General features: G+C 36.3%; 1 pseudogene; it reads right to left on the bottom strand.

Annotated features, from left to right (window-relative positions):
* On the bottom strand, window positions 1–6895 carry LOC127849007 (carotenoid isomerooxygenase-like; annotated as a pseudogene).
* Window positions 6896–12647: the final 5752 nt, after the last annotated feature.

Here is a 12647-nt window from a genome sequence, read left to right as displayed (position 1 = left end):
ATAAAACGTTGAACATGAGTTCAACAATAACTTCAGGGATACGATAGGCAACAACAAAAATACTTCATAATCGCTAAAACCGAACAAGCATTATCTCTTTTGCAATCTCGTTCATGCTTCTACAGCGGGGTTAAATTTGATATTCCTGGGAAACGTTCTTTTGTTCTCAACAGATAGCGGCGATCTTTAGTGTTTACGGGTGCTAACAACGCAATAGTTAAGCTTGTTTACATTCACAGGTCTCAATTTATAAAAAGTTGAACATGAATTCACCAATTACAACAGGTATACTATAGACAACCTCAAACATGCTTTATAATCGCTAAAACCGAATATTAAAAAACAACTAAATATAACAAGAAATATCTTTTAAAAAGTTAGTCGGCGTAAATGCTGACTTTGAAATAAAGTTTGCAATTTACGTTTCTAAATAAATAAACTGAAAACAAACGTTTAACTTTTTTCACTTGTAAGTCGCATATTCATTGCATGAAATGTGTGTTATCATTGTCAAACCACAAATTAGTGTAAGTAGATACAAATTATACTACGAGAGTGCACATCATATGTGTCCTCACATGCCTAATTATGAGTATATTTCTTCACTATCGAAATATCTCGTACGTTAATATTTGATTTAAACGCTGTTTGCTTTCAACACATTTAAATCACACTTTCATGACCGCGTCATGCGGTTTAACTGTTTCCAGTCCCAACAGTGGAGTGTTTTACCGGTACTTTTGGTTCCAAGCTGTTTTGCGGTTTGTATGGTTTCTGAATGTTGAATGGTTTTGTTAATAAATTTCTACTAATGTAATGTTGTGTAGTGGTTTCCGGCTTCACTTCATCCTATTGTTTACCCAACTACCGGTATAGCCGGCATTTGGAAATTAGGCGCGGAACCAGCTCGCAGCGGAAACAGTCTGAAAAAAGTTGATTATGTTTAGGATATGACATCATCATAGCAAATATTCTATAAGAAACAATGCACGAGCATTATTTAGTATGTCGGAAATCACATTATTCTTCGTCATTATTGTTATTTTGTCAAGTCACTAGAATTTACGGTATTATTACAAATCATATTGTACAAACTCAGTCAAGCGAGTGGACAATTCAAAAGTCAATTTCATGCCACCAAATTTAACGTACCAACAGACTCCTTTGTCAAAAAATATTTAATTAGGGGACCGAAAATCATTTGAGTATCTGTTCTGTAAACCCAACAGTATCATGTGAGCCCAGTTAATGACACGGTGTTTAAAGTAAACATGATTCATTAGAGGTCGTCAAAGTGTTAAACAATTGTTGCATTACTGTTAACCCAAACCCACTCTTGACACTGAGTTTCATTCGTTTCTTCAAATTCCATGTGATTTTGCATTATTGACTGAACTTTGAATGTTAACTTGTTCGAGTAAATGATTATAGGGCGCTCCGTGTGTAAGATGGATTTTATGTACGACAGCCGGACACACTTCCCGGGATATGGCATAAATATAGCATAAATATGTCATCTCCGTATTCTAAGCATTTGGATCCCCTCAATAATTGAGTTTACGCATACCCCAAAACTAACCACCAGACACTTACCGTCCCGGCATTGTTAAGTCATCGCATTATGTATTCATATTTTACAAAGTGTTACACATAATCACTTTTCGAATAGAAATGCATATTCGGAATTCACTTGGTGTGAAGCAAAGCGGTCTAAGTACAATTCGGCAGCAGAAGAGAACAATGGGACCTCGTAAAAAAGCTGGGCTTAATGCGTGGGCGTACAGTGTCGTTCCAGATATAAATTCCGCACATGTTAATCAGGGACGACAATTTCCGCCTACAATGGATTTTCTCGAAGAAGAAGCTTCCTGTTAACGAAAAATACCATAAAAATTGTCGCTCCTGATTAGCCTGTGCGGAATGCACATGCTGATCTGGGACGACATTTAACGAACATGCATTAAGCCAAGTTTTCCAAAAACAAGATTCTTCAAATGAGCACTCGTCAAAACCTTTCCGCTGAATGCCGTCGAATCCCTGTGAAAGGATCACACCGTCGTCCTCGAAAATCTCACCGGGGTAGGGGATGAACTGGGGCTCCTGAACGGACGAACCCTCGGGCAGCAGGTATTCCAACTCCGCCCCAGTGTCAACGTTCATCTAGAAAATGAATGTCATTTAACATGACTTACTATTAATTCTGCACATTTTTAATTGAGATGAAAGCTCTGACCAAGTTTCGCGATGCTTAGCAATAAATGTCGCCTCAAGAGTGTTTGCACGCCGTCTCTTCAATTTCACCAAGAAACCTGGATTTGCTATCCCACATTACCCAGTTTCGAACGTAGCCGAGATTTCATTGGGACAAAGTTTTTCGTAAAGCTCAAAATGGGAATGTTGTGTTCATAACTTCATGTGATCTTGAACAGCACAATTGAAGGCAGATGATCCGACTTATGTACCGACGGACAGGCGGAAATCAACAAAACAAGGTTTGAAGAAAGGGGAAATAGCTTACGAGTATAATTGAAGACAATACCTATAAATAATATATATGTGTAGCATACCTTCGTAATTGCGTTCTGTTCGTGCAAGTCGAAGTTGCGAACCATGTACGCATAAGTGTATTTCTTGCCATTATAGGCATAGTTGATATTGGACATTTCGAACGTTGCCGGAGATTTTCCGCGTCGCAGGTCTACTACCGAAACAGATTTGCTCGTCATGTTAAGCGAGATTCGGGACACATTTGTTGTATATGGATCCTCAAACGAAACAATTTAACACTTGATTTTAAAATGTTCTTACATTATCTTCCACAATAAAGATTATTTATAAAAGAGTATTTCAAATTGAATGCTTTTCTTCAAATTATACAGCATTATGCTTCCCCTGGCTCAAAAATTTCTTTAGCCAACATTTTAGCCAATTGGATTTTTTTGTAGCCAAATTTTAGAAAACTGTAGCCAAAGTTTTAGCCAAGCATTTGGGACCGCCTCGTGAAAGTCTATGGGTATTTGAACACAAATAAGTACAATATGAAGCTTAAATATATTTTTTACTATAATCATCCTTTTAAAATATTGTACATAACAGAATATAAGTTTATAACAAAAACATTTATAGATATGTATACATCTAGATATACATACATCAATGTAATAATCATACTTTTATTCTACATAACAGAATATCAGTTTATACATACATCATAAGCACATGTTCAGTTCACATTGTTTACAAAATAAGCACATTTTCATTACATTAAAGATATTCATTCATGAGCACATATTTCAATCTTTGCAAAACATAACAGTTGATCAAGACAAAAGATGCTTTATTTTCAAAGCCTCTCACTTCATATTGTTAAACAGTTATATTTGGTCATTTTGGATATGATATACATCAGCTTTGACAGCTGCTGTTGTTAAATCATTTTCTGTAAATGGTGGATGATTTCTAGGCTCAAATAAATGAATGTTTTTCACGCATATTTCTTGACAGAAAGGCCCAGATAATTGCCACCATCCATTCTAGTTGCCTGAAATATGATAAAATATAGTTTTACAAACTATCAACACGAAACAAACACATAAATGTCCGCATCTTAAAATGTCCGAAATTTTAACATATCCGAAATATATTACAACGAGTGAATGGTATCCTTTTTATTTCCGAAATTGTTGGTTTCTTAATCAAACTTTACCTTTCCCAAAATATTAAAATAATGAAACTATTAAACAGAAATGCTCTCAAATTCCTGTTGAAACAAGATTTCATGTGTTTTTGTGAAGAAATAGTTTTTTGTTTAATGCTTTTGCCAGGCCCGTGGTATTGACATAATGTTCGATAACACCTTTTGTTTTCACACCAGCAAGCGTTCTATACATAGATGGTGACGTCACTGCCAGTACACAATGCACCAGCAAGTTTCCTTTGTTTCGATGACCGGTTCTGACCGGTGTTGCTGCAGACTGCGTATCAAATTTTCTGGTTAATAACACGATGATGTATTGACGCACAGTCAACGGTTTAAAGAGTTTACTGTCTGGGATGGTACTTGACAGGCAAAAAACGTTTCGCCGAGCATTTTCGCCAACCGAAAATTTTATTCGCCGAATTTTAAAAACGTTTCGTCGAGCATTTTCGCCAACCGAGAATTTTATTCGCCGAATTTGCGAAATTTTCGCCAACGGCGAATTTGGCGAACGACAGCGGAAGCCCTGAATTGAATACACCAGGCTATTTGAAAAGAGGCAATAAAGCTCCGTGCGGCGCGGCGTAATGGATATGGTATCCGCATAGCGACCATGCGGTCACGGGTTCGATCCCCACTGAGGGGCCGTTCTTTAGAACTCCCCCATAGACACCAAGTAGTGGTTCTAGTCTCAGGAAGCGGACTCGAGAGCGTTTCAAATAAGCCTTAGGTTTTCTATGCAATCAAGCTAAAATAAATAGATTTGAACTAAACCTACCCGCATATGAACCATGGTTCACAATTGCACAGTGGAACTATGATGCCGACAAAAATGGAATGAATTGTTTTAAATTATATGACATAATTATAATGGAACGATATTTAAAAACAAGTAATTAGCCCCCCCCCCCCCCCCCCCCCCCCGCATATGAACTACGGTACTATAGCGCTCAACAACATGGGACTATGACTTCAACCAAAATAGAATGCGATTAAGTAAAATTTCGTCCTTGCAAATCAATAGCAATCCTGTGGCAATTAATTAATTACTTAAACGTCAACGTAACTGGAATACGGTACATAACTAAATGAAGTTAAAATATCAGCACTCTTAAACAACGCATCTGAAAAGTTTCAAAGGGTTGAAGAGTTATTATATCACAATTTAAATTGAACAACAGTTTTATTACACCAACATACCATTAGAAATGTTAGAAAACAAAATTTCTGCATAGCGACGACGCTTAACAAAAATGATAACATAAACAATACGCCAATAGCTAAAAATCAGCAAAGTGACTTCATAACACTTAAGTATTTTCCAATGACGTCCCTTACCGGACCCAGCATGTTGTCCACCACTGGCATGGTCTCGTAAGCCCCCGGCGTCATCATACGTCAGCATGTCCATGTGTACGGAGTCACCAGCCTCGTATGCGCCAAGCTGGCGTGTGGAACAATACTTAATTTTATCTATTTTGTTTCATTTAAAATGTTTAATGTTCAATGTAATAACGATTTCGTCAATAAAGGAATACAGAAGCTAGTGTTAAGCTGAACATTTAATATTAAATCTGCAAGAAATAACCGGTGATGTAATATTCGTACGATACAATAAAGAAGCACGAGTGATTTGACTACACGCATCTATACTCCTTACTGTGGGTTATTCGACAACAAACCATCATATAAAAATATTACTTAGTATTTCGATTCTAACATGATTCTAAATGATTTGGTTCAAGCTTTTGGACATGAACTATATTTTTACTACGCCCTTCTTAGTACATTGTTCACTATTTTGTGACGTCATTGAATTGTTCAAACATATGACGTCATTTTTATTCATAAATATTTTGCAAATGGCGTCAATTTCATTGAGGACTACAAACTAAATGATGTCACGTTTATTAATGCTACTGAAAAGCTGACATGCAATTAATGTTTTCTGAATAACGTTTCCTTACAAATAACATTGACCCGAATGATTTGTATACAATAGTGTAAGCGAATTTCATTGTATTCAATACTACATGAAGTAATATTTGATCTGATAATCATTTTCTACTTAAAAGATTGTTATTCATGAACGTTGATCCTTCCGTATCAAAACTATTGTGGCAACTCTAATTTGCGACTAAAGTTTGTGGAATGGATGTTTTTATCTCCAAGTTGTTGCGTGAATCCTAATGTTTGAATCCAATTGAAGAAATATGCTAAACTCAACTACAAAATGACTAAAACAACTTGCAGATAGCATAGTAATATAAAGGAATGAACACTGATTTGTCTCCAAAACTTTTTCACACACAGAGATAATGAGTTATTTGAAGTCGTCATGTTTTGAATTAAATTTGCGCTGTGTTCCATGGACGGTCAATGATTTTGTGGGTGCCTAGCAAAATCATTGCGTAATTAGATGCTTTTACGGCGCGATACTTCCAATGACGATATGTCCACTTTTAAGTGAAGTACATGCACTTTACTTAAATCAGAACTGAAACAATCATATGAGTCGCGTTCTGAGAAAACTGGGCATACTGCATGTGCGTAAAGTGTCGTCCCAGATTAACCTGCGCAGTCCGCACAGGCTGATCAGGGACGACACTTTCCGCCTGTGGATTTTTGCTAAGAAGAGACTTCATTAAAACGAAAAATGTCATAAAAGCGGAAAGAGTTGTCCCTGATTAGCCTGTGCTGACTGCACAGTCTAATCTGGGACGACACTTTACGCACATGCATTATGCCCAGTTTTCTCAGAACACGACTCATTTTATCACGCACTAATATATATTTAAGCATCGCTCTCGGAAAACCGGGCTAAATGCATGGGCATCAAGTTTCGTCTCAGAATAGCCTGTGTAGTCGGCACAGGCTCATCACTGAATATACGTTCCGCATATACTGGATTGTTGTTTAGAAGAGAACTTGCTTAAAACAAAAAGTTTCGTGAAACTACGACTACTGCGTCTCTACGGCGTCCCTACGACGTCCTTAACCGAACGCCGTAAAGTGTATTCAATATTAACATGTGTTGACTACACATGCTAATCTGGAATGACACTTAACGGACATGCCTTAAGCCCCATTTTTCAGAACGAGGATCATTTAATAAAATAATAATACGATCCTTTGCAAGAGAAGACGTACCCTGGAGCCACGTGGGTATCGAACCCGCCTCGAGTATGGTGGGGCCATTAATGGTTTCACTTCTGATATTACCCAGGCCGGCGCTCTTAAAGCGAATCAGGTCTTCAGGCCCATATTCACCATGGCAACCGATCGCCAGGCTTATCAGCAAGAGACTGTCCGCCGCTTTATACATGACACCTACAAGCAAAACGCGTCGCTGAGGTTACACGTTTAAGCACTAACTTCCCATTAATGGTTGTGAGAGAAACTGTTGTCGATGAATAGTGACATACTGTGGCATACGCAGAAAAATATTTTTGGTCAATTGACAATTTAAGGCACTTGTAAACAATTCAAGCCAATTTAGCCCCCCCCCCCCCCCCTCTTTAAAAAAGGAGCAAACATTCACGTTATACGTCCAACTTATTTGACTACTGTTCAATACAGTAACAGACAGATATGCTAGTGAACATTTTATGGAATGACATTTCGCTATTGATTTAACCCATTTATGCCCAGTGGACTCTCCCATCCTTCTAAATTGGATCAATTTATTTCCAAAAGTAGGGTGTCTGGTATTTTTATTTCTATATTTAGAATATTTCTTACAGAAATTTCTTTAAGCAAACAGCGCAGACCCAGATGAGACGCCGCATCATGCGGCGTCTCATCTGGGTCTACGCTGTTTGCAATGTCCTTTTTTCAGGACGCTAGGCATGAATGGGTTAAAAACAGGTTTACAAACATACGATTTCTACAAGGAATAGTGAACGCTATAACCAATGTAAGTGAACACATCCATTCATTAAAACAACAGTTGAAATCCAATCAATTTGTCCAAACAACAAGTCTTGTATGAGAACTGAAATTTATTATTTACCAGACACACTTCTTTAAAACGCTGGATTTAATTTCAGATGAAGATTATTACGAATGATTGTGCAATGGTACTCATAAATGGGGTAACACAATGACTTTCCCAACTTACCCAAAATACAATAAATTGTGCCCATTTATACATTTGCTATTCCAGGATGAAATTTGCTTAGGTCACCGAAATAGATATTAAGTTTGTAACCATTTGATTATATCGGCTAAATTAATTTAAATCAAATAAAATTCACTAAACAATGTTGAAAAACACACTTGGGAGATTTTATTTAATAATTTAAGGGGCCTTTTCCCGTTTTGTTTAATTGATAAAATGAAAAAAAAGTTGTTTCAGATTCGCAAATTTTCGTTTTAGTTATGATATTTGTGAGGAAACAGTAATACTAAACATTTGCCATGCTCTAAAATATCCATTATATGCATGTTTTGACGATTTAAAAACCTGAAAATTATAAAGCGTTGCAACGCGAAACGATTGCATAATTTGTAAAGTTCTGTTGATGTAGTTATATTTTGTGAAACTACGGGATTGCTTATATATAGTTAAAAATGCATCCTCTCATAGCATGAGCACGGATGGCCGAGTGGTCTAAGCGGATTTTTTATACTCCAGGACTCCAGGGGTCAGTGGTTCGAGCCCAGTTGAGGGTTACTGTTTTCATTTTTTAAGTGTATTCTTTTTTGTCTGGAGATTGTTAGGTCCAATATTTAAATGTATCATTATACAGCATTTAATGACAAACTTCAATACATGCCAAATTATGTGAAAAGGCCGCTTTAAAATCCAAAAATAGATACGAAACATATTAAGCCGACATGCCAACCCTATTTTGTACTGTTGCAAGTGGAAACAAATGAGTGTTTACCCAGTCATAATGATATCTGATACACGCTTGAGCTAGGTCACCAACGAACATTAATTGACATGCCTACTTTCACGTGTGGATGATTTACATATTCACATGTAAACAGCAATGATGTTCACTTTAAAATAAAACAAAAACGATGTTCTCACCTTTATACTTCAGATTAAACTCGAGTCTGCAAAAAGCACCGATGTCAAAATCCTTTAAGCAACTAATCTAAAGAAGATGACAGAGATATTCGACTTCGGTTTATATACATTTTCGCTGTGCCGTATCTATAGACTCTTTAAATATGTGTCGAAGAACTGACTAATGATCTCGTTGCGTACGCTGACTTGTACGAATTTCACAATTTCAAGACATCAGCCGATGTGTGTCACACGGTATACCGGTCATTTTCTATCGCAAGATGAATACCGAAGAAAACACGTCACCTTGAAATGTTCAATTAAGATAAATTATTTAAATTAAAAAGCTCTCCATCATAAATAGTGTCATAAAATCATGATCCAGTAGGACCCATCCTCGTTAATAACTTCCATGTCATATTTTAGTCGTCAGAGGCTGTAAGAAGAAGTGACATTTGTTGTTATGTGGATTAAATTAATTTACGATCTTTCTTACACCTAGGTTGGTTTGACAACTTTCTGTATATACTTCGCTAACTTGAAAGTTTATTATATTTTATTGATGTGTAGACGAACCACATCAAATTCTATCCTATAATGGTTTTAATCGTTTTAATTGTCAATACTCACGGTGCTATACTCGTGTTAGAAGCGTGTTCCTGCTTTGCTTGCAGCAGAGGTTGGTACTTAACAGGTTTATCCGTGTTCCTTAGCATTGATGCAGTCCAGCTGAGTTTGATGCTACTTATAACTGTACAACTTACTTGTTTTTGGTATTGTTTTCAGACATATGCTTACGGTCATAGTTTCGACTTAAACATAGGATTGTTGTAGCAAAAGACCTCCTCATCATTTACAAATGTTTGCTTTAAAAGCAACCAGTTTTCATTCTTATTTTGCGTGCTTTTTCATATAGTGATTTAAAGGCAGTATTGGTCTTTTTTTTCGTGTCTTTGCATATAAAGTTAAGAGGGAGGAAATATATTTGTTGTGTTGAGAATTCTGTGTGAAGCTGCCCCCCCCCCCCCCACCAAGAAAAGTACTAGCAAGCCCTATTCGGAAGTCTGTCTTGAAATGAGCTGTCTTTCTTCCACTGTTACTTATGGAATCTCATTGCAAATCTTTAAATGCATGGCTACATATCTGTATCTTGCTTTTTAAAAACTTCCACCAGCCCCCCCCCCTTGCAATTTATAACACGGAGTAAATCTTTAACTGAGTTTTAATTAAAATATATAACCAGCATGGGACTCTCTGTGGTTAATGTTTTAAATTATTGCTCGTATTGTCTGTCCATGTAGTCGGTATGGTCAGAACTGTTGGTCTGTATAGTCCCGTACGTATGGTCGATAGTCAGTACGCTGCTGGGTTCAACATTGTGATAGGGAAAGTAACCCAGACTAGTGTGTTAAGACGCCTTCGCAATTTAATCATTGTAGAAAAAAACCAGGGGCGCATACAAACCGAGACTTTCTGTTATGCTTTACCGAACAATCGGTCATGTAAAATAACAACATGTTACCGAACATGTCGGTTCGGTCACGTTCGGGGAAAACTGGTGTTCAGATCAATATCTTTGCAATTAGCCATCGGAGTTTGACTGACAGAATTTTGTTTTGTCATTATCCAGATTGTTGCTTTCTTCAGGCTGACATGTCGCATTGACCATTTGTAAGATACATGTAAAAGAGATAAAACCAACCCACTTGGTAAACTCGGTGTATTAAGTATTGACACTTGACTGGAAGATTTGACAGACACTGGTCATTTCGGAGAAGAACTCTGATGTTAATTAGCAGAAAATAGTTTAAGTGGAGTTTCACTTAATCCGAATCGTAACATGGTCCGCGGCGTGTTTTCTTTCGACAAAGAATAAAAAATACGTCTAGTACGTTGTGAAACTAGCCACGGGCTGATCATTATGTTATGAAAGCAATACCAGAAATTTCACTTAATTGTTTTGTACAATGCACGTGCTTAAATGCGCGATCTAGCAAACTTTACCAAGACATAATTTCTGTAATTTAGCAATACAAATGTCGTGCTTAAAGGGGCCTTTTCACAGTTTTCTTCATGTATTGAAGTTTGTCATTAAATGCTTTATATTGATAAATGTTAACATCGGATTTTAAAATCTCCAGTAAAACAACAAGAATACAATTAAAGAATTTAAAAAGTAAACCTCAACGGGGCTCGAACCATTGACCCCTGGAGCCATGGAGCAAAAGTCTATCGCTCTATCCACGAGACCATCCGCTCTCATTCCATGTCCGGTGTATTTTTTACTTTATATATGCATTCCTCGTAGTATCAAAAAATACAACGACAACAACAGAATTCTCCAAATTATTCATTCGTTTCGCGTTGGAACGCTTTATAATTTTCAGGTTTTTAAATCGTCAAAAGATGCACATATTGGATATTTTAGAGCATGGTTAATGTTCAGTATTACTGTCTCCTCACAAATATTATAACTTCAAGGAAAATTTGCGATTCTGAAATCTGTGAAAAGGCACCTTTAAGTTAGACATCTTTGAAAACTGCAACATTCATGTGCCATGGGACTTCCCTGTCACCGGACGTATCCTATTTACTTTGCGATGATTGCACGGATGTTTCGACTTGTATAATAAAGTGGGTTGACGTGTGGACACATTACCGTGACTGTACAGTAGAGAATATCACATCAAACCTCAGCCTTTGTAAAGTTTAAATCATACTCATTTTCATACTTTTCAAGGAACGGTATCATAACATCTGTATAATATGTACAAATATTTGCCAATTCACTGGGATGTTCTTAAAACAGACAGGAGAATTTTACATGGAATACAATGCTTAAATGATAGTTGGTGCTTTGCTGAGTAAATATGTGTTGTTTTTTCGTATTCAAAAGAAAGAAAATTATTGAATGTGTTGTTCATGCTTCTAAGAAACACGAAGCAATGTATTTGTATTTTAAATTTATTGTAGAAGAAAAGTATTGTGGAATTTTGACTGGTATGAAGTCACAAAGAAACCCAACATTAACAAACATTTCACAATTGCCCGGAATTTCCACCAGCGGGGGTTTCATTTGACGATAAATAGTATTTCCGCGAATAATCCGTTTAAAAATGTACCGACATAGTACATTTCTCTTTCCTAAAATGTGTCATGTTTCTCTAGATAATTGTTTACTAAAATAATGTACAAGAAAAAGCTCTCGAAATGTTTTTGCGGACAACTCAATTAAGCAATAATTGTTTCCGTAAGATAATAGTCCTTTGTTAGGGCTTTATACACGTTTTCCTAGAAGACGTAGCCGTATTCATCAAAACCTTACATGTAAACGCGTCTACTGCGCATTTGTTGTGAGGTGTACACAACATTTCCTGAAATGAAGCATGTTTTAGTTTTGAAAGTCCTGCCTGGCTCCAAACAGAGTTGTTTTTCTGTATTATCCAATATACATGAACATTCCGAGGCTATTTGATAAAGTTTAACATTTTTTTTGTTTTTCGCCTCGATACTGGTCAACATTTTACCATGCTTTTTAAGTTTTGTTTTATAAAATAAATGTAAAATACATTTTTTTTTAGTTTTATTAGTAGCATTAACACAAAAACCCAATAATTTGTTTTATATCTATGAGATGCATGAAAAACAACTATAAAAGCTAAGCAATCACCCATTGAATTCCACAGTATTTCTCTTATTTCTCTTAACATCATAGTCAATGTGCACAAAGAAAACTGTTGTTTTTAGTGTGAGCGTTAGGTAGTAATTTTATAAATTGAGATCGTCTTAACAGGTCCATGCATTAAACATGTCTTCTCTTATTTGCTGTTATAAATACATGTAAATAAATTAGGTTTCTTATTGTAATAAATGCCAAGGTAATATAAAAATGAAGTTGTTATTTTTATTACAAGTTATTTGCGAGTTATGTGG

This window comes from Dreissena polymorpha, chromosome 10 (assembly GCF_020536995.1).
Source record: "Dreissena polymorpha isolate Duluth1 chromosome 10, UMN_Dpol_1.0, whole genome shotgun sequence".
Lineage (NCBI taxonomy): Eukaryota > Metazoa > Mollusca > Bivalvia > Myida > Dreissenidae > Dreissena > Dreissena polymorpha.
This window is presented reverse-complemented; position numbering and strand designations above follow the sequence as displayed.